Here is a 21,648-nt window from a genome sequence, read left to right as displayed (position 1 = left end):
AACTAATGTCCCAGTTTAGAGCCATGGGTGATTGGTTCAATACCAAACGACAGTTAATTCTGAGAAAAATGCCTGAAATCCAGGAGCTTATTGGTTAAATATTGGTTTAATTTAAATCTGAATCTTAGCCCATGCACAACACTTCCCTTCACCCATGCAACCCCTTTCTGTTTCTCTCTATTGCATGACAGTGTTTGTATCTGTGTCTGGGTACTATATTACACCATACCATTCTTGAAACCAGGGACCATGGCTTATTCCTACAACCAAAAGAGTAATGCTTTGTAAATAAAGGGCATTCACATAGCATTTGTAAAAACTAACAGCTAGATTTACAGTCTTCCCATCCTCTCCCAACAAAAGTGAGTGAGAATAGGCTTTGAGTATAAGTCAATTGTGATTACTACTTCAAGCACATATCAAGGTGGGAAAAAAATAGACAAGCTACTGGTAAAATAGCTTCAGAAACATCACATCAGACATACCACAATACAATCTAATGGGCCATGTATAAGAAGACAATTAGCATTATAATTATAATAATAATGATATTAATTAATATTAACTAACATTTATTGACCATTTGCTATATGTCAGAACTGGTGCTAATGTATTTACATATATCAGCTCACTTAACTTCCCCCCAAAATACAAAATTCATTATGTACAATTCTTTTATGTCCCATTTACTGAATGAGCAAATTAAGGTGTGGAGACACTGAGCAAATCTCCTGGGGTCGTCCTTGAGTGTTGAAGTGGGGAATAAGCAGGTTTGTATGGGCTCAGGGGCTCTGCCGATCTATGATTTTAGCATTATTTCGATTACTTTATTGGGAGTTTGGTTTTTGTTTCTGTTGCCTTGTCGTTTGATCTATTTATTTTTTAATTCATCAGGCTGTTCTTTAGACTTTCATAGATTGTCTTCGAGTGTAGGAGTTGAGAGAGTTGATTTCTTGATTGCCCTGCACTGTTCCATCATTTACAGTAATAATTACAGAAGTAAAAGTGTAATAAAATGGGAGATTTTAACCCATATTTTATGAGTCACAAATGGGCTCTAAAAAGCTGCTATTTTATTATTTCCTTTAGAGATACTTAATAGGTAATGTCAGTAGTAAAGTTTAGTGCCCAACTAGCACTTAATATATTCCCTGCCTCAAGAATTATCAACCATCCTTAAAGGAAGAAAAATCAAAGGAGGTTTGCAATATATACACGTGTCCATCCAATTTCATATCACCTAGATTAATAACCCAAATGTAAAGGAGTAGGAATTAAAGGGCTGCCATCAACTATACAGATTGGGCAACAAGAAAAGGTAGGAAAAGAACCAAAATGAGGATATTATCCAGAAAATTAAAATTGTATGTGGCTGTACATGTAGCATATACCACCTGGAAGAAATGGCCTTAAATTGTAGACACAGCATGAAACAGCCATTGCAGAGTTGGTTAGTTTCACATTAACTCATATAATCTGACCTTCTCTGACATAGTTCAGCACCTAAAAATTTTTCATTCCTCTCTAATAAACTAAACATCTCTTCACCTTGGTTCAGCTAGATTTCCCATAACTACCCTTACTAGAAGCTGCTGATTAACTAAATTCTTTGCAGCTCTTGCCTAGCTGTTGGTTTCTTTGCATTTTCTGCAAAACAAGTGTATGTATTTCTATCAAGGCATCATTGGAAGTAGTTTGTCACCTCATAATTCAGCTTGCAGCAAAGCCTATTCATCCCCTTTCCCAACACAACAACCCAAGGTTGTAGACCCATTTGGGCACTTACTAATCTCTCCACGTGGAGTTAACCCACACAACTATTGCTGCTCAAGCATTTACCAGAAAGCTTCAGAACTTTTGAGGATCTGGGAGATGTAGGTTATAGGTCAGTGTATATAATACTGATTTTTTTGAAATTTGTTGAGACTCACTTTTTAATCCAGTTCATAATCATTTTTTGTAAATGTTCTATGTGTGCTTAAGAAGAATTTGGATTCCTTACGAGTTTGATGCAGAGTTCTATTAAATCAAACTTGTTTATTGTGTTGTGCAAATTTCTATATCTTTATTAACTATTTTTATCTTGGATATGACAATGAAACAGGTGTAATAAAATTTTCACCATTACTGGCAGACTTATCTTCCTCTGGTTCTTTCAATTTTTGTATTATATGTTTAAGATATTTTATTAGAGGCATACAAGTTTAGAGTTGCTATGTCTTCCCGGTAATTTCAGTATTTTATCATTATTTAGTAACTCTCTACATTCCTAATAATGCTTTTCGTCTTAAAGCCTCTTTTGTCTGATAATATAACATACCACTCCTGTTTCGGTTAATATTTGCTTGGTATACTGTCCTTCTATCCTATAAACCATTCTATTCCTTCATACTTTAGATGTAAACTAGTATATTTTAACCTAATCTGATCATCCCTATCTTTAACTAATATGTTTAATCTATTTTTCTTTATTGTATTATTAATATAGTTGGACTTCTTGTTACCATCTTTTTTATTTCTATTTGTTCCATTTTTAATGGACCTTTTTGGATATTTAATTTACTTTTGTTTGCTTATTTGTTGCTTTGTCTGTATTGAATCTATCTGATATTTAACTTCCGAGTCTCTTGCCCTACCTGTCTTTTATTTCAGCTACTGCTGCAATAACCAGTTCACTGTGGGCTCCAACCAGCTTCACACAGAAGCAAACCGACAGCATCTTGCCTCAGTCCCATGGTATATGCTGCTCACTTCCTGCCCTGTAGCTTCTGGGGATGCCACACAGGCAGACATAATCTGGACATTTTAGGAAGAATAAGGAAGAGGCACCAATGGATAAATTCTTTTCTATCGTGTTGTGTTGTGTTGTGCTGTGTTGAAGAACAATCATGAAATGCATTTTATACAGCCTCTCAACTATATCCCTAATGTGGGGTTAAGCGACCAGTTGCCTGTAACAGTGGAAAAGAGGGAGGAAAAAGAGGAGAGGAGGAGGTTTAAATTAAAAGATCCTGACTTGGGGCTTCTCTGGTGGTGCAGTGGTTGAGAATCTGCATGCCGATGCAGGGGACACGGGTTCGAGCCCTGGTCTGGGAAGATCCCACATGCCGCGGAGCAACTAGGCCCGTGAGCCACAACTACTGAGCCTGCGCGTCTGGAGCCTGTGCTCCGCAACAAGAGAGGCCGCGACGGTGAGAGGCCCGCGCACCGCGATGAAGAGTGGCCCCCGCTTGCTGCAACTAGAGAAAGCCCTCGCACAGAAACGAAGACCCAACACAGCCAGAAATAAATAAATAAATAAATAATTTTTTTTAAAAATCATGAAAGGGTGCCACCCTAAACCCATTAAATTAAAAAAAAAAAAAAAAGATCCTGACTTCTTATAGTTCAAGAAAACCATTGGCATTGGACAGATGTAGGCAAGTCATGAGCCTCCATAGTTTTATAATATAGAGACAATAATGTTTACTTACCTCACAAGATTCTTGTAAGAACTAAACATGTAATATAGATATACTTTCTCTATTTATAAAGTGCCTTCCTAATTTTAAAGTGCTAGTTTATTATGAAGGAGTGTGATTTATTATCAGCAATATGCTTGGGGTAATAAATGATTTCCATAATTTCTGAAGATGCCTTAATACTGAGCAAAAGCAAAATATTATTTATATGCTACCACCAGCAGACTTGAAATTATCCCACTTATCAATTTATTTCACAAATATTTATTGAGCACAATGTTGACATTAATGCTTCCATTTGGGAACAAGTAAATTCCTGGCTCCGCACTGTACTATGCAACATGGATAAATTACTCAATATCTCTCAGCCTCAGTTTTCTTTTCTCCTCTTTCAAATGGCAACAATAACAACAACAAGACTACCTTGTATAATAATTGGGGAGATGAAAACTAGCTGTTTTGACTCTACACTATTGAGGCAAGAGATGCTCAGATCAGTTCTGAATGCCTTCTTAAAGAAGGTTTCAGGAAATATCATAACCAGGAAGGACTTTTGGTTTGGGATGGCCTGTCCCTCTTATTACCTCTTCTACCTTACATGGGCAGAAAGGCTGTAAACAAGAGTAAGGGCTGCTGGAAGGAATTCACTACTTGAATGCCTCCTGAAGACTCTGCCAGCAGTGAGGTGCAGACTCAAATCCCCACAGTTGGGGCTATGAGGGATGGCATATGTGTGAGTAACTGCCAAGACCTAAGTACGGAGCCACTCCCAGAGAGCATTACTTATAATTAGTGCCCGTAGGACTAGACACCTATCTGTCTGCTCCAAAGACATGAAATGCCCACAATTTACCTCCTATGCCAGCATTTCATCAAGAAAGGGCAGCAGACACCTGTGTGCTTGAAAAGCTCAGCAGAACCACTCCCTGTTGATCCCTGTCCAAGTTTTGAGTTGATGCAACATTTCCATTTTCCTGGTTTTATCTTTTTTTTTATGGCTGGGATATGTTATCTAGATCTTTGTACTACTCATATTAAGGTAGTCTCTAAACACAAGTCAAAATTCATTCTCTGATCCCCAAAGAGCTTATAACTACTTTAAAGAATTTCTCTCCACCAATTCTTTTTTCAAGGGAATCCAGCTGGCAGACTAGAGTTATTTCAGATGGTTTAGATACAAAATTTTATGCACACATTTGTTTTTATATATACTCCTAGGTGTTCACACATATCTTTCACCTCCTTCAACATTTAGAGGGAATAAAAACACGAGCCTTGAGTAAATCATACAAGATCTACTGTCTGGCACGTCCTTTGTTCAGACCTGTCTCCCTTCCATGTTTCCTTCCTTGCCTAGTCTATTTTATTCCATTTGAAGAGGCCAGTGTAAGTGCCTTCAGTTTTCACTCACTAAGGACCTTGTACCCTTGTATAACCTGGGAAAGTGTCTGAAAACCAGCTCTCTTTCAGGACCTCAGAAGCACCAAACCACAAAAAACTCCACAGAGGGAAGCAACTAGAATGGGGAAACTGACCGATATTTCACTCCCATTCCTATGAGGAAGACAGCAAAGGAAACTTGTTTACACACAAGTCAGTACATCCAGAACATTCTTTATGCTTTCTGGGTAGGCTTAATACGGGATTACAAGATGAAAGAGAGCACTGCGGCAGTCAAAAGATTTACCAATAAAACAGCACTCAGCCTGAAAGAGAAGGTATGATTCCAGCAGTGTTGCCTAGCCTCTTTGGCAACTAAACTGTGCAGTATCAATCACATTCCTTTATAACTTTAGTTTTAAATGGGACAATAAATTTACATGGTATAAAAATATCACCATGTTTAACATTTCCTGTTTGTACTGACATTTTTATTATTCCAAACATAAAGCAGTTTGTATGTAAATTGCCGTATGCTCTTAAGTTAAACTGATAGACTCCTGTCTGTGGAGGACTCGTCGTTTTGTTACAAATATATGGAAAAAACTCATTGCACAAACACTTCCAAGAAAAAGAGAAAAAGTGTCACATAAGAGTAGCAAACAAACTTTGCGCCTAATTCAACTGGGTCATGAATAATATTTTGCGTTTGTCTCTGATAATATTCTAACAATAACCATGTTCTCTGTTTTAAATGAAGGGCATTAGGCAGTGAAGCATTTTTCTTTATTAGAAAATTTAGATTAAACACATGCTACGTGGATCAGGCAAAGCCTGCACCTTCCACTGTGTAACTGCCCCAGCTTCTAAAACAACGTGCTCACATACACACATGCACATGCACACACAGTGCAAGGCACAGAAAGGTACCTACGTCTTTACCACAGCTGATGTTCAAAGTAAACTTTCTATAAGATGAAATAATTTAACTCAAATTTATTCCCCACTAAAAACGCCATGACAGAGTTCTGTTCATAAAGAAAGACTGTTTTAGTTTTATAGAAAAATCTACAATAGCCATATTTAAGTAATTTAATCATCTATTTATTATATACTTTATTCCATTATCCAACATTCTAAACTATATTTAAATAAATTGAACAGGGCAATAGAACAAACTGCATAACACTAAATTTTTATATATTTAAGAGATCCATGGGAGACTGGTTATTTAGGATAAGGCAGGAGGATGAAGTAAGCAATGGTACTTGAAAAAACAATTACAGGATCCCAGGAGTGCTTTCAAGATCATTCATTCATTCGTTCACTCATTAAACATTTCCTAGCACCTCCTAAGTACCAGGCCCTCTTCTAAACACTAGTGATATGGAGGCTGCTACCGACTGAATGTTTGTGTCCCTCCAAAATCCTAATCCCTAGTGTGGTGGTATTAGGACATGGAGTTGGTGATTAGGTTATGGGAGTGGAGCCCTCATGAATGGGATTAGTGTCCTTATAAAAGAGACCCTACAGGGGCTTCCCTGGTGGCGCAGTGGTTAAGAATCCACCTGCCAATGCAGGGGACATGGGTTTGAGTCTTGGTACAGGAAGATCCCACATGCCGTGGAGCAACTAAGCCTGTGAGCCACAACTACTGAGCCTGCGCTCTGGTGCCCGCAAGCCACAACTACTGAGCCCGCATGCCACAACTACTGAGCCCACGTGCCACATCTACTGAAGCCCACATTCCTAGAGCCCATGTTCCACAACGAGAAGCCACCGCAATAAGAAGCCTGCGCACCGCAACGAAGAGTAGCCCCCGCTCGCTGCAACTAGAGAAAGCCCGCGTGCAGCAACAAAGACCCAAGGCAGCAAAAAATAAATAAAAATAAAAATAAATTAATTTTTAAAAAAAAGAGACCCTACAGAGTTCCCTCACCCCTTCCACTATGTGAGGGCACAGAGAGAAGACAGTTGACTATAAACTGGAAAGCAAGCCTTCACCAGACACCAAATCTGCCTGCACCTTGATCTTGGACTGCCCAGCTTCCAGAACAGTGAGAAATAAATTTCTGTTGTTTAAGCCACCAGTCTATGGTATTTTTATTTCAGCAGTCTGAATGGTAGAGGTAAACAAGACCAGCAATATCCCTGGCCTCATGGAGCTTACATTCTGGAGGTAAAGAATACAATCAAATTAGCAAAGAGTGATATAATGTCCCATTGTGGGGAGGTGGTGAGTGCTATGAAGAAAATAGAACAGAGCAACATGATGCTTTTAAGCAAAGTACAGCATTATCTCATTTACATTCTTAAAGTACCATTTCGTCTACTGTGTAAAGAATAAACTACAGTAAGGTGACTATGGAAGCAGGGGCACTAGTTAGAAGGTATTGTCTTAGACAAGGCAAGAGAAAAGAACAATGTGAATTAGAGTGCTAGTGATGAAAGGGATAAAAAAAAAGGGTCATATGGGAGTTCCCTGTGGCCTAGAGGTTAGGATTCTGTGCTTTCACTGCCGCGGCCCGGGTTCAATCTCTGGTCGGGGAACTGAGATCCCACAAGCCACACAGCACGGTGAAAACAAAATAAAATAAAATAAAAATGGTCATATGTGGAATCCATTTTAAAGGAAGAGGCAACAGGATTTGCGAATCGATTGGATGTGGAGTGTGAGAAAAAGGTGCCAAGGATGACTTCAAGGTTTGGAGATGGAGAAATATTGGCCGTAAGAGGAACCATTTACAGAAATCAGGGACGCTGGGGGAAGAATGGGTGTGAAAGGGAAAAATCAAGAGTTCTCCTGGGCACATTAAATTTCAGAAGCCTGTTAAGCAGTTGAGTGAAAAAGTTGAGCAGGTAGTTGAATATGCAAGTTTGAGGTTCAGTGAAGAACAAATATTGGCATCATCAGTACAGAGATGTATTAAAGCCTCAGAAATGGCTGTATCATCTAAGAAATAAAAATTGAAAAAGGAAAAGAAGTCCAGGGACTGAGCTCTGGAGCATTCCAGTATGAAGAGGTCAAGAAGAGGAGAATGATCTGGAAAAGGAGTCTATAATGGATAGATAGCCTTATGAAAGAAGAAAATCCAGAAGGGTGCAGTGTTTCTAGAAGAAGGAAGAAACCAGCAGAGTGAAATTCTGCTGAGAGACTGAGTAAATGAACACTGGGACTCGCCCAGTGGACTAGGCAGTGGGGCAGCCCTCAATGTTCCTGATAAAAGTAGTTTCAGTGGAGGGCTAAGTGCAAAAGCCTGATGTGAGATGATTCAAGAAATCATGTGAGAAGGAAAGTGAAGAAAGCAAACAGATACCACTCAAGCAACTTTTCTGTAAAAGGCGGGAGAGAGGTAGAAGGGTAGGTAGATGAGGGCTCAGCAGTCAAGGCAGGAATTTTTTTTTCTTTAATGAAGAATACCATTCCATGACGTGTGTTTATGAAGTCCTCCAAGAGAGAAGGAAAAAATGATGATACAAGAGTCTTCAGGTAGGCAGAAAGGGCTGGGATCCTGTGTCCCGAGGTGGAGTTCACCTAAATTAGGATCAGGGACAGTTCATCCAGTGCAACAAGAGAGAAAATAGTGTACATGGTATGGGTACAGGTCAGTAGATTTGGTAGAAGGATGTGGAAGTTCTTTTCTGGTAGCTTCCACTTTCTCAGTGATAAAAGAAACAAGGTCATCAGTGGAGCATGAGTGGGGAAAAGAGAGTGTTCAAGTTGGAGGAGAGCAGAGTGAGTATAAAACATTCATCTGGGAGAGTGGGAGCCAGAAAATGGAGTGACATCTGGGTACAGAGGTGATCAAGACTGGGAGTGACACATAGACTGTGAGGCACCAAAGAGAGAGCCCAGTAGAGAGGGTGAGTAAGGCACAGGGAGCCTGCCTGAAGAACAGAAAAAGAAAAGGGGGATGTCCTCAATAGTCAGCGCCATCCGGAGGCTGTGTGTCTAGGAATACAAGCAAAGCAGTAAAAACATCAGAGCAATGTTGGGCCCTACTGATGTACTAAAATGAAGACAACATGTCTTTCACATGAAGAAGAGGTACTATGGCACCACAGAATATGATAAGGTTCAAACACAATCTGAGCAACTTACCTATCATATGATGTTGGATCTATCACTTATTTCTTCCGAACCTCGGATTCCTCATTTACAAAGTAAAGCTGTCTGGGCATTCCCTGGCGGTCCAGTGGTTAGGACTCCATGCTTTCACTGCTGAGAGAGCAGGTTCAAACCCTGGTCGGGGAACTAAGATCCTGCGTGGCCAAAAAACAAAACAAAACAAACAAAAACAAAGTAAAGATGTCATATCTCCTTTTTAAGATTGTTGCGATGATAAGATACCTATAAATTATCTTACTGAGTACAAGTGGGACTACTAATAAGTTAAATAAGTTAAATGTTTGGACTTCTCTTTAAAAACATGTCAGTTTAAACATACATATCATGTTTTTACTCTCTCAGAAAAATCACAAAAACAACAGAGGAAAAAAAAAAAGAAAATCATAAACCCATAGGGACAAAGAGAACAGAAAATGCAACGCTTTTGAAGGTGTTCTATCTGACTTATAGGAGTTGTAACCTGCATATCTTCTAACAAGAAGCAAGCAGTTTCCAGCCAGAGCCCCAGAAAGTCTCAATAATTGGCGATATCAAGTACATATCAAGTGGAGGTTAGACATCGGGTTGAAAAAAGGTGCAATGGATGAAATGCCCAAATAACCCATCTCTACTATATGGCACCAAATTAACATTCCTCCCCAACCCCTCAAGACAGTTTATCAAAGCATTTGAGATCTGGGTAAATTGAATCATAGAGGCTACAGTCACCAAGGACAGGTTGAGGTGAAATATCAGATTGAAAACAGAAAGATCCCAGCCCTTCAGCAAACCCTCAACCCTTTGGTCACTAGATCTCTGGTAATGAAGTTTCTACTCTACAAATAGGTGTTTGGTGAATTCTGTGCTTATATGACATTATTGCTTTTGTTAAGATGTTCATTTTTTAAAACCGAATGCTTTAATGTCATACAGACCTAGTTTTAGAATTGAAGTTGTTATTCTATTTCAGATGCTGACCATGTGGAAAACTTACTTGGCACATAGAAACTTTTGTGTCTACCAAACTCCATCTTTTGAAAATAAAGATGAATTTAAGAGTCTTATATGTAACATAAATCTAAGAAGGGCAGATAATCCCCAATCCAGTTCAACAATCCTGTGGTGTATGCTACTGAATAACCAGTATGATTATTGCCTTCCTGCCCTGTGTGGCTCAATATAAAGGTATGTGTTTATGGGTATTTAGAATTTTAGGAAAGGAAAGAAGACGAGAGTGGAATAGTTGGAATAGAAAATTAATTTCAAAAAATTAATTTCAAAAAATTAATTTCAGTTTTTATCAAAATAATACACATAATTTGAAATATCAAAGTTTTTGATGAAAACCACAGCCATCTACCCCTCTGTCCTGTTCCCCAGAGACAACTACCTTCAAGCCTTTGTGTTGTTCCTTACGGTCCTTACCTCTGTATTTCTGGATAATATGCTCATATTGCTATTATATTTTCTTAAATTGATTTAATCAACTTTAAATTGATTAACCACTATTAGAACGATCTATTGACCTGCTACCGTGGTAGATGAGGATATAGTTCTCTTCACTCTCCTCTCCCCCCATCAATATAGTTATATCACCTATCTTCAATATAGTTATGCCATAATTTTTATTAAAAACTTTACTGTTTACATTATTCTGACAATGTAATTTTTATTGCTGAGCAAAATAGTGTACTACGATTAAATTTCTTTTCCAATAAAAGTTATTTTCCTGTTATTAATGATTGTTAGTTTTTTCTCTTGCTCATTTTTCTGTGTTATTTTCATTAATTCTTCCCAATCCTACCAACATCGTCTCAATACAATTTTTAAAGTGATCAAATATATCTGATCATCTAGCAAATCCTTCTTCTTCTTGCCCTACCCCCATCCTCACTCCTGAAGCGCTTCATTCTCCTACTCCAGTCTAGGAATCTTTCTATCTCGATTAATGCTATCATCCTGTCACATCTGGGATTCTTAAATTCATATCTTTGTTTTCAGAAAATGCAGTTTGGTAGTCATAAAAGTTTCTATGTTCCAAGTAAGTTTTCCACATGATCAGGATCTAAAATAGAATAACAACTTCAATTCTAAAACTAGGTCTGTATGACATTAAAGCATTCAGTTAAAAAAAAAAAAAAAAGACTAAACATTTTAACAAAAACACAAAACTCACCAAACCCTTATTTACAGAATTCCATAGAAGGTTATTTTTATGAATCAGTACAACCTAAAAGAAAGGCCTTGTTTTTCTCCATACAGGGAAGCTCACCAATACCATGAAATAAAATAGAGAATGAAACAATAGGTCCATTGTCTGGAATATCATTTCCTTAAATCTGAAAGTATAAAGTGCCTTTTGTGTCTTAGAATTAATCTAAGTAACCTACATTTAGATGCTGGAAAATACCTGAGAGCTCTTCCCATAAAGATTAAAATCCATCTTTACTCTTCATCCTCCCTAGATCTTATGGAGGTTTTGTTTTGTTTTTCGTTCAGGATGAAAACAGCACTGAAAATTGATAACAAATCAAGCCAGCCTAATTTTCAGTCTCAAAGTTAACTGACATTACATTAAACAGATGATCAACCATCAAAATTACTACAGCAGTGTTTATTTTCCAGATCATATTTTGTAGTCTTTGAAATGTCAAATATGCATTCCCACTGAGAGGCAAATGTGGATATACATATGCAAGGGTGTCATCAACGTAGAGAAGATTGAAAGCAAATTAACAAGAATTCATTGCAGAACTAATCCTTCCTAAAATTCGGATTAAACAAGGAACTGACAGGTTGCTGGATTTGGGGGGGATTCGAGTTATTGATTACTGACGTAGGAACTTGAGCTCCTCATGGTCTGATCAAACGGAACTTCAGATTTGAAAGTGTGTGGCCTCTAGATAAAGGACATTCGTTTTGGGTGTGCTGTATTCAAATTAACATTATACAGTCTCTTCCTACTTATAACAGACAGAGAGCTGTCACCTGAAGAGCTGTATTTCTTTTTATCACATTAGAGAGCAAAAGGCCACAGACATGCTCATTAATGAGTCTGAAAGTCCCTTGAAAACATATAAATCTTTTAGAGCAATGATGGGAAACATTATCTCAGACCTCTGTGCCAATTAGTCAACCCAAACACTTAAATTTGCCTTTGCTTTGTGGCTTAGCCAACCCTCCACCTCCCCAACCTACCCCAAACACACACACTTTAAAAAGTGTCTGTAAACGTGTTTAACCATGACACACAAGTGGCCGATCTCTCCCGGCAACCACCCTCCTCAGTCTGTCTTGTCTTGCCCCAAGTCACAAAACACAAGGCACTAATTGGGAACAATGGCTCTCCTTCAGACTCCTTGTGCCTTTGTCCTTACACTGTGTGTGAGGACAATGGCACAGGTTCCTCTTTCTAAAGGGTTCATCGTTTATGTGCCGAACAATTCAGACAACTTCTGGGTAATAGCTGAGGACTAGAAGAGACTAAGCGTGAGGGAGGAGCAGAGGGAAGGAAGGTGCTCACTCGGGCTCCAGTAGAGACTGCATTTGAGGGCAGCCTTGAAGGTCAGGGCAGGCAGGGGCGCCAGCAGAGGCCAAGGGCAACATTCCAGTCTGGGGAATAGCATCTGAACAGGCTTCTCAGGAACCCATAAATGGGTTCCGTGTAACTGAGGCCAAAATGCACTGGTAGAAAATGAAAGAGTTGAGGCTGCAAAGTTGTAGGAATAAGTGACAAAGGGTCTGGACTTCCCTGGTGGTGCAGTGGTTAAGAATCCGCCTGCCAATGCAGGGGACATGGGTTTGAGCCCTGGTCCAGAAAGATCCTACATGCCACGGAGCAACTAAGCCCATGTGCCACAACTACTGAGCCTGCGCTCTAGAGCCCGCAAACCACAACTACTGAGCCCGCACGCCACAACTACTGAAGCCCGCACCCGTAGAGCCCGTGCTCCACAACAAGAGAAGCCACTGCAATGAGAAGCCTGCGCACCGCAACAAAGAGTAGCCCCCGCTCGCCGCAACTAGAGAAAGCCCTCGCAGCAACAAAGACCCAATGCAGTCAGAAATAAATAAATAAATTTATATATTAAAAAAATGACAGAGTCTGCTATGTGGAGCTAAGGAGCTTGGATTTTTATTTTGTAGGCAATAGGGAACCATTCAGAATTTTTAAGTAAGAGAATATAGTTCTAGAAGTTTCAAGATTAATCTGCTTCTTCATGTTTTACCACAAATTCGCCTAAGAAAACTCTGAAAAGGCTCTTCTCTCCATTTTAGAGTTGATAGGAGGATTCACTCACCAACACAAATTTCTCTCGTGGCCTAAGATCAAGGGCGCATAAACGGAGAGAATGCTTCTCTTCTGTGTGCTTTATACTCCCTCTAATTCCGTTTAGCCCTAAGCAAGGGAGCCTTAAGTGCATGCTAAATCTATTCCTAGAATTTCCTAAAGTAATCCACAGCTTCAGTCTTCTACAAATAACTTTCACCAAAGAAAACTTTCAGGAGCCTCTCATCTTCAGACTACATACTGCTTCCTTCTCTAGGACTGATGTTTCCCAATAGAAAATTTCAGTGCATTTGGATTTTTTGCGCTTTTACCAATCCAGTTGGTGGTTATGTGTCATGACAATGCCTCCATTCCTTCACACTCCACCTCAGATGCAAACATTTGACCCTGGGTCACATACTAAACACAGACGAAAGTCATTTTCTTGCATTCCTGTGAAAAGAGATCCCTTTTAAAAAAACATAGTAAGTGCTCAACAAATGCTAACTGCCGGACTTGTGAGCACCTCCTGCTCATTTCTCAGCAGATTAGAGGAGCAGTGGATCTCCGGACAAGGCAACGTTCCCGGGGCAGATCTAACTAGAGCACACCAAAACCATCAGCACTAAAATTAGCCTTAGCTGAATGCCGGCTGGAGATGGTTCTTTGAAGAGCTGAACCATACAGCGCCAGATGGACAGATGTAGTTTATTCAGAAACCTCGCCAGAGAGCTCTAGGCTAAAAATTGCCACTGGGGCTCAGGAGAGGTCAGTCCAGGCCTGGAGGCCACTCACGTCACACTTACAGCTTGGGCTTCTCATGTTGTAGAGAAGCAGAGGGAGCAAAAGCCCGGCTCCCACCCCACGTCAGAATCCCCAACGCAGCCCCCCTGAGCCAGCCAGCACCTGTTGGCAGTGCCCTCGGCATCCTGTGGACGGAGGTGCTCTCTGGGGAACGTCACCACCTCCAGACATGGCCACACAATTAACTCTACATTGATTTTTTTTTAATTCCCCTTTACAATTTTTAACATTTTAAAGGTTTTTTTTCAGCCTAATTAAAGATAGGGAATTAAACTACTGTTTAAAGCACTACTATATGTTTATTCCATGCATATACTGTACATAGCCTTTATGATAAATACTGTTCCCATTCTAGAGATGAGGAAAATGAGACTCTGAGAAGGTAAGGGACTTGCCCATCACACAGCTTTTAGGTAGTAGAACCAGAGCCACCTCTCAGATTGTTCTGTCCCCTTGGCCAAAGCTCTTTTCTCTGTGCTACACTCCCTCTTGGGACTTGCTGAGGCAAATGGAATCAGTGAGGAACTCAGGGACAATTGGAGAGTCCCTCCTGGAGACCGCTTTCAGGTGTGTGATGATGCCCTGATAGAGAGGAGGGTGGAGGGGGAGAGAGACCGAGTAGGGGGGTGAAGGGAAGAGGAGGGGAGGGGAATTTAACTTGCTGGTTCCCACCCCTCCAAGTAGATCCTATGAAATGTTGGCACAGGATGTAGCACATGTTTCCTAATTAGAAATATGTCTAGCTTCAGTCAAAGGAGCTAGAGTTTACAAATGTGTTAGCACCCATTTCAGGATTTTAGAGTGATTTTTATCAAACTAAGTGTTTGGGGTATTGATTTCCCTCCCTCTCTGCCATTGACCACTGTTGCCATTACTGATCTGATGGCCAACAGTGACACAGAGGGAGGAAGTTCCTGAGGCATTAGGAAACTCCATACCAGGGGGCTGCTTAAGGCCTTGAGTGGGAGAGGAAGGGGAGTGGTTTAAGACAACAAAAAGAGGCATTAAATTTATTTCAGCTACAGAAATCACATTTGGTTTTTCCTAAACCCTTGGCTGTGAAAAAGCTGACCATTCTTCTGCCTTTCCTCAGAACCCATGTCTTTTTCCCATGTTGTGTCCAGAAAAAAAATTTTAGGGACAATCTGGGGAAATATTTTATGGAAAACAACGAATTGGGCAATCCCTAATTGCTCCTCACATAATAGAGCTTCTGGAGGCCAATCTTAGAAACATCAAATTATAAATTGTAGCCCTTCTGATTACTGAAGTATAATAATTAAATTACATAGAAATTTCCTTAACTGTAAGGTTGAAAGGAACAAAATAACTGGTAATTGGTCTCAACCGGAGTAAATAATGTCCTTTTTATTTACATTTGGTTTTCCTATAAACTGCCTACTGGGTTGTGTGGAACTAAGAGGCTAGCAAAAAACTGAATCCCCATCCATCAGTATTAATCTCACACTTTACTGTGGCTCCATCCATTTATCTTTCCGACACAAATTAGAAATTCAAGAGTTTTAACAAATGAGCCTGCAAATGTAAACTTATTAGGCCATATATTTTTACTACACACTGTGCAGTGCCCTCCACAAAGCTGTCCCTTCAGAGAGCATTTTCCTATTTTGTGTTATTGATGGCAGCTAACTAATCACATTTTTAATGTTGTCTTTGGGGAGGGCTGTTTGAGTGAATGTGCAAGCTAAACTACCCAGAATAAATCTACCTTATTAAATGCTTGAAATTATGTGTCTTTTACGATAAAGAAACTCCCGAGCATTGTTACAATTGCTAACCTTCTTTCTGCAGGATTCAAAAGACTGGGATTAATTAAAATAATACATCAAAACTGGGGTGTTGTACAGAATGTGTCTATGTGTGAGGAAAGGCCAAGAAAAATTGGTTAATTGGCCTCTTCATCCCTATTCACTCCCCTCCATCTAAATAGCTTTAAGTGTTGCTTTCTGAACGGAAACTACAATAACAGGAGGAAGACTCACTCTGCCTGCTTGTACACAATGGCTGGTCCCCATCCACAGGAAATTTGTTCTAGTTTACATAGTGCCTCTCTGATTAACAAAGAACTCCAAAAAATTTGGTCTCTAGACCTAGATGCTCTAAAACATAGAGAAAGTATCAATATATTAACAGCCCAGCATTATATTTCATCTAAACAAAGATGCACTGATTTAATACCTCTGAACAATGTCATGTTTTGGAGGTGTCAAAAGAAAGCATCTGGAGGTCAATACCTCTTCCCTGGAAGGCCCAGGTCCTCCTTTCCTTTAGCTATGATGAGCAATCTAATGGTGGGGCTCCCTCCATACTGTGTACAATCATTTCATTATTCTGAAGTGGTTTAATTACTGGCAGGTCCTTTATTACTGAGCTCAAGTGCTAATCTGAGCCCTGAGTGCATCTGCTTTCTACCTCTTCGCTTTGTATGTTTTGCGCTCTCAGAAGCAAATGCCTACGTGGCCACAATTCTGGCTTGTCACATAAATTTCAAGGATAACAAATGATGCTTAAGCTCGAATAGAGGGAATGGAGATCATCTGGGAATCAGAGCTCTCAACAGCACAAGTGGTACGAATTTGAAAGCTGAAGCTGCGTCAATACATACACTTTAGGACATAAAGAGATGTAATAGAAATTTACCCAAAAGGGAAAAAAAATAATTGCAAAGTGGGAGGTGATAATGGAAGAACTCAAGTTTTTGCAAACTGTTTGCCAGTTACTTGACTGTCCGACTTGTGATGTATGGCTTTTGTGAAACTGACATTTAAACACAATAAGCATATGCTCTTCATGGAAATTAAAGTCACAAGCATTTTAAGACTGCGTAATAGATGGTTTTAGTGTTCTCCTGTAATCAGAGTTCTTATTACTTAGCTTGGAGGGGACACATAAAGTTGATTAGTACTTAACTGGAGTGTAATGGCTGATAAATTGGCCTTAATGTTTCAAAACTAGACAACTATGCTAAGGTTGCCTGGAATTTATTTCTTGACTACACAGATACATTCATTTTTCTCACTTAGTCACAGGAATCAACAATTTAAGAATTCATTGGCTCTCTTGAAGTGTATTTATTTATCTTGGATTACTTAGAGGAAAGATTTAGCTGTTATCTCTAGCAAACCTGCAAACTAAAGAGAGGTAAGGACTGATGAATTAAGAATAAAGTCATGGTCGGCAGAGGCGAAACTGACTGGAAAAGCCTTCTGCTTTAGAATTTGGTTTGAAAAATGCAAGGTATTTATTTAGTCACTCAGCAAATATTACTGAGCACCTACTAAGAGCCCAGACCTGTGTCAGGTGTTGGAAAGACAAAGTTAACTAACATCTCCTGTCCTCAGTGACAGAGCTAGTGAAGAAGACAGCCCTGTAAGCCTGTAATTCTACTTGATAAGGGCTATTATAGAAACATAAACCAAGAGTTTGGGAGCTCAAATAATCACTAAAGAAATGTTCCTGCCTCTCAAAATTGTATTTGTCCCAATGCTTAGAATCTAAATTACACTTGCTTTCATTGCATTCACGTGGGAAAAAAAACCCCAACAACTCTATTCTGCTGTTAATGTTAATGGAAACAATATTCATATATTTTAAATAGGTACATTGTTACCTTCACTGCGAAACAGGTAAAACTCCGCATCACAGAAGAGCTTCTAAAAAGCTGGGTTTACACAGAATTAAATAAATATTCATTTCAAATAGCCCATCTAAGGAATATTTACTCTTACAGAGCACCCTGCAATTAATCCTTTATTTAAGCAAAGAATCCTTTTGCAGTTTGAGCAATCCCCATATTTATTTGCAGTATAAGCCTGGATTTTCATATATTAGGTTTGAATCACAGAAATCTTAGTGATGGGTCCCCAGGCAACATATTGTATTATCTTCTTAGCCATGACACTGCCTGCGCTTGCAGTGAATAGAGCAAAAGGCATTAAAAGCACTAATCTCTTGCCCTCAGGATAAAGTCCAAATTCTTCAACCTTTCATGGATGGTCCCTGCTTAATCCTCCAGACTCCCATTGAGTGACATAAGCCAGTGGACCTAGGTTCCTGAGTGACTACCTGGAAAAGAGACACCTCCACACTCCCGACTGTCCCTTCCTGTCATGTTGGGTATATAATATGAACCATGAATAAATAAGTCATTTTTCTTACACTCCTGAATTCAGGGCTTGTTTGTTACAGCAGCACAGCCTTTCCTGACCCTCAGCGCTCCTGCAGCCATACTACAGTGTGGCCTAGAGCAATATTTTCAACACTTAAGCACTCAAGTGCTATCTTCACAATTTTTTGCAAACCTATATACTATTTTTCATTTAAATCAATTTTATCTACCTAAAAATATTTACTTTAAAATAAAACTATATATTCTTATTGTTTAGTAAGTAGAAAATTAACTGTAAAACCCTTAACTTTTCAAATAAGCTGCTTATTTTTGTACCACATTAAAATCTCTGATTTACCACCAGTATAGATCTAACACACCTTTAGATATACTAGTAAAGAAAAGAAAGGCATAGGCCTTGATGTCCAAGAAAATTCCACGTGAATCCCAGCTTTACCACCTACTGTGTATCCTCAGGTAAGTTACCCGACCTCACTGAACCATGGATATTTTATAATGTGGACAACTACTAAATAAGATTAATTTGAAGATGAAATAAGAAATGTATGTGAAATGCCTAGCACATATTTTTAAGTGCAAATTCAAAGGGTTTTGGTATATTGGCACATTTTTAATGCTCAGAGATATTAAGTGTTGTTATTATTGTTATTATTGATGTCGCATAATCCCTAGTTGTGAGCTCCCTAAACTATGTTTATCCATCTCTGAATCTTCACACCTAGTACTGTCCATTGCACATCAGAGGTGCTAAATAAATGAAGTGATCTGCATAATCAAAGATTTCTCACCTTATCTGTGGTGTTTTTCATGTATGTGTAGAATCAACTAATCAGTTAAATTACTTCTCAAGGTTTGCATGTAAATCATTTTGACTAGGCTTTGCCTGATTTCCATCCATAGGCTAATCAAGGGTTCTCATTTTGTCAAACTGTTAAAATTCTTCAGAATAATCTGCATCATGTCTTTTAGTTCAAAGATTTAGTTACTAATTAGTAGCAGAAAGGATCTCAAGTTTGAAATTCTGATGCATGTAATTATAGTAGAAGAAAAGGCTGGGTTTTATATTCAGACAACACAGGATTCAGGACATTCAGACATCAGTGTCAATTACTATGTACCTTTCACGCACACATCTGGAAGCACAAAGAACCTAAAAACAGAGATATGTGGGTTTGAACATTGAATTTGCCACGGAGAAGTTCCCAGACCTCTCTGTCCTTAGTTTTATTATTTGTAATGTGGCCCTATTAATAATAGTCTCCTCTTAGGATTGTCATGAGGGTTAAATGAGAGAACGTACAGAGCTTAGATGGGTTTAGAACAGGTCTTGGCATACAGAAAGAGCTTATTAAATGTTAGCTGTTATTACTACCCTGTTTATACCTAGTTATTGTTATAAAATTTTACATTCCAAGTATAAGGATTTATACTTGGAACCACTATAAACATTTCAGGTAAGTGAAGGGAGACCTGTAGGCATTCTGTAACTTGCCTTTTTTATATTTAATTTTTCAATTCAGTCATTTTATTTATCAGAATAAGCTAGATTAAGCTGCGGTTTAAAAAAAAAAAATGTTCAACAAAAGTTTCTCTCTCACTCTCCCAGACAACAGACAACAGATAGCACTCTGGGGCGGCTTATCTTCACATGTTGGCTTCATTATCATCTGCTTGAGTCTTACAGCATCTTCACATCAACATGCGTGTCCGTGATCAATCACAACGGCAGGGACAAGCAGGTTGAAGAGTTGCGTCATTACTAACACATAGTAATTCCACTCACACGCCCTGGGAAAAGCAAATTGCATGCATACCTATCTCCAGAACAGCAGGGTGGGGAAAAGCTGCCCACCCACCTGCCTGCCCAAAGGTGAAGGAGAACCAGACATTGAAGAGGAGTGGTAATGCCTGCCGTGGTTGTGAATGATCACAATAATCACTTACTGTAGTCACTCACTGCAGTGGCTGGGTCTTGGCAGTTATAATTTCTCAAAGCTTTTAATAAACAGCTATTATTATCTTACAACTCCAATAAAACATTTAACAAAATTCTAAAGCAGATATCAAAGGTCGTGAAAAAAGAATCCTACTAAAACATTTTAAATTCACACACAATTTCAGGAATTTATGGTAGTTTCCCACTCTGAACTCTGATCTTACCTCTTGCTACAAGAAAGGGAGTTCCCTTTCTCTGCTGTCCCCAGAGCAGCAAAAAAGGGAACCTAATTCTTGAGTCTAATCCAGCGTGGGATTTGGACTTTCATTGATATTGTTTACCTAAAACAGACTGCCAGTTACTTCTCCAGCAAAAATGGATTTATTCAGGATCAGCAAAGAATTGCAATTCGTGGTCTACAACCATTGTGAGCCGTGTACAAGTCCCCACTTGACAAGTCAAGGAAAACTCTATTATAGAGGGGAAAAGGAAGTTGAGAGGGCTCTAGTAAACAAAGAGTCCAATGGCTTTTCATTGGCTGAGTTGTTACCAGGAAAGAAGAGGAATCATTCTTCTTCTGTTGGGCTCCAGTATCATCATAAAAGTAAGAGCCCCTCCACTTCTCTCTCGTTTCCCCAATGTTTTAATTGAGGTTTCTGTTTATTAATTTTTTTACAATATGATCATGTGATTTGCTTTGGGCAGAGAAAGAGGTGTCCCTACTTTACTGGTCCCTCCCAATTTTCCTCCCTTTTCTTGAAAAATAATAACTCTCTTATAATTCTCCTACTTGCTCAAGCTATCTCTCTAGCTTTTCTTTCACTGTCAAAGTCCTGAAACAAGTTATATCCCCTGACTCTAGTTTATCATTTTTCATTTCCTCCTTCCATGTAACTTTCATATTTGATCTCCACACCTGCACTTCCAATCTCAATCACCACAACTACCTATACACTACATCACTTAAATATTTTACTTTATAAATCTCGACTCACACTCAGAACCTCCCCCCAAAGCCAGCTCTGTTTCATTAGTTAATATTCTGCCCAAGTTTGAAACATCAACGAACTTTGATTTATCTTTCTTAGCTCCAAATTTTATCTGGTCTCAAGACCTATTAATTCTTTTTATGAAACCTTTGTTTTACGTGCTCTTCCATTTCCATGTTTCACCACCTTTATACTTAGGACCTCGTACCTGGACCACTGAAATCATCTTCAAACTGGTCTCCTTTTCTCCAGGCTTTTCTCTGTCCCCTAATTTCAGCACACCACCTGCACAATCATCCTAAACCAAGTATTACTTTCATTAGGTTCATCTCCAGGGGCATGGCATGGGGAGGCATCCCCTTCTGTAATTTGCCCCTGCACACAGTATAAACATCAACTCCTTTTCACCATTGGAGCTTTTGTCTTGGGCATGAATTTCCTCTCAAATAAAATCAAAGCATTCACTGATCTTAGGAAAGATCATCTACTTTCTCTTTCTCTGCCTTTCCCCTTCCATCACTTCTACCTAGCATATAGCCTCCTATCTTCA

The sequence above is a fragment of the Balaenoptera physalus genome, assembly GCF_965194825.1.
Source record: "Balaenoptera physalus genome assembly, chromosome: 18".
NCBI lineage: Eukaryota > Metazoa > Chordata > Mammalia > Artiodactyla > Balaenopteridae > Balaenoptera > Balaenoptera physalus.
This window is presented reverse-complemented; position numbering follows the sequence as displayed.